Raw genomic sequence first — 2460 nt, forward strand, 5'->3', positions numbered from 1 at the left:
AGTTCGAAAGAAGTAATTAACAAAAAAAAATATGTTATGTTATTTTACTGGAAAAGTTTACAATATTAAAAATTGGAAAAAAAAGTTTAAATTGTTTACTTTCTCATTTTGTTACAAAGTCTGAATTTGTGTGCCAGTGTGAGTGTGTGGCTGTGAAACGTCATTATTTTGTCATTAATTCGCTAGAGTCAGTTCGTCGTGAAAGTCAACAAAGATATCGAAATATTGGCAATATACTTTTTGTGGGTAACGAAGTCACTAAGTTCAAACATCATCACTTCTCTGGACGTACACACACACACACACACGCATACACGCGGGTAAGAAAAGATAGAAACGCAATTTATTCTTTTTGTCAACAACATTTATTTTTTCTACATTCTATCTACATTTTTTTTTATCTCTTGGATTTTAAACAACAACTTTACAACTGTGGAAGATGAAGTTGGCTCTTTTTCTCGATGCTTTCGAAGAGCAGGAAGAGGACGGTTCGCCGTTCTTTCTTATGGACAGGTAACGTCCGGTGGCCATATTCTTGAACGCGCTACCTTTCCACGTCCGTTTCTCCTGCCAGTGACAGAGGTCCCCTTCGCACTCGTCAACGGCCGTTATCGTTCTGCTTACTTCCGAGGACAGGTATCTACCGGAGCAGCAGGACCGCATAGTGAAGCTGTTGAGCGTAGCCGACGATCTCTGCAAGTATTCGGCGTCACCCTGCTTCGTGGTCTTCACTTCGGCGCCGACGGACAGAGAGTAACCGGACCGACTCGACAACATGCATGCGAATCTCCCGACCTCGCAGTGCGTGCCGGAGGCTACGGTGCACAGAGCAAAGAGCAACAGAATCTTGTTCATCGTCTCGTTGATCGTTTTCGACTGTCTCTTTATTGCCTCGTCGCTTATATTGCCTCGTCGCTTATATTAGGTGGAGAAACGGAAACTCGATGACGTGCGTACTACGTCATCTAACTTGCTGTGACGTCAAACGTACAGACCGGTCGTGTCGACGATCATCTTCAGAAACATGGCGTCGTCTTTGACGTAAACGGGATATTTCAGGATGTCCTGAGAAACGAAGAGAGGGCATCCGGAAGCTATATTCATGTCGCCGGTCGGCCTTTTGAAGCTGCTCCTTCGAGGGTCCGGTTTGAAGCTGTCCGAGAGCGTGAGCTTTCCGCCGTCCTGGTCGAGCAGCAGCATCGTCACCTTTAGATCGAACGGCCATTTGAGTAGAGCGTCGTAGTCTCCTTTTATGACGACGAAGAACATGGAAACGTGCGTCCCTTTGCCCATTCCGTCGCCGTTCAGATAGATTCGGGCGCACATCTTGTATCCGAACCGACCGGCGTAGAAGGGTTGGCTGTAAAGGGACACGATTTTGCCGCTGTCCGCCTGCTACTTCCTCATACTCACGGAATTTATCTTACACATCAGCACGCCGTCGTAGCTGGCTGTTTCCAGAATCTGAAAACGCAAATTCTGTTCGAAATTTGTTGTTACGCGGGTCCGCGGAGTATTCCTCCTCCTCTTCCCCCGGTTCCACCGATGGCTCCCATTTCTTCCACCTTTTTCGTCAACGCTGTCGTCGATCCGTGCAACGAATCGACCGTCCGTCGGATGTCTTCGTTCGCTTTTCTGTCTTTCTTCGCCGTATTTTCGCTTTTCTGTCTTTCTTCGCCGTATTTTCCAAAGTTTCAAGATTGTCCGCTTGCCCCGCCAGTAGTTTCTTAAACGAAAGAGAAAAACATTTCATTAAAATTTCAGAGCGATGCGAGAGGAAAAAAATTAAAACAAATAATAAATATCAAGCTGCAGTTACCTGCAATTTACCGAGACGATCGTCTTTCGATTTATGCGTCAGCTTGATGGATGCTATCTGCTTCGCAAGTTCTTCGTTTTTCTGGTGGTCCGCTTCCACCCGACTTTCCAGTTCGTCGACCCGGCCGACTTTTCGAAGTTGGATGTCCATCTGACTTTTCAGTTCGGCGACTTTGCTAACGGCTCCGGACATTTCCGCGTTTAACCGCGCTACCGCCATCACGGTCATGTCGAGATGGCTTTGGACTCCCTCTTCAGCAAGGTGAAAGGTGTACATCACCCTGAAACTAAAAAAGAACGTACAATCTTTCTTTTACTTCTTTTAAGCCTGGTTCTCACGAGAGCCCTAGTATCCGGATGGGGAGCTAACCGTTAGCGCTAACCATTAGCACCTGCGTGAGAACGCCCGATCGGTTAGCGCTAACCATTAGCGGTATCCGGATACGCTAACGGTTAGCAGGCGCTATCGGTTAACAAGTTGAGGGCGTTTCTATCATCAACTAATCACACGTACGCGTTTACAATTTCTAGTTTCTTATTGGCCATTGATTCAATCATTATTGTTGGTATCCGGATCGGGATTTTCTCATGGACGCACGGCAGCTAACGGTTAGCAGGATCCAGATCCTGCTAACCGTTAGC

General features: G+C 46.7%; 1 pseudogene; it reads right to left on the reverse strand.

Moving 5' to 3' along the window:
- Positions 1-981: 981 nt before the first annotated feature.
- On the reverse strand, positions 982-2038 carry LOC117104561 (annotated as a pseudogene).
- Positions 2039-2460: the final 422 nt, after the last annotated feature.

This window comes from Anneissia japonica, unplaced genomic scaffold (genome assembly GCF_011630105.1).
Source record: "Anneissia japonica isolate Jap-2015-1 unplaced genomic scaffold, ASM1163010v1 scaffold287755_len519135_cov135, whole genome shotgun sequence".
Taxonomy (NCBI): domain Eukaryota; kingdom Metazoa; phylum Echinodermata; class Crinoidea; order Comatulida; family Comatulidae; genus Anneissia; species Anneissia japonica.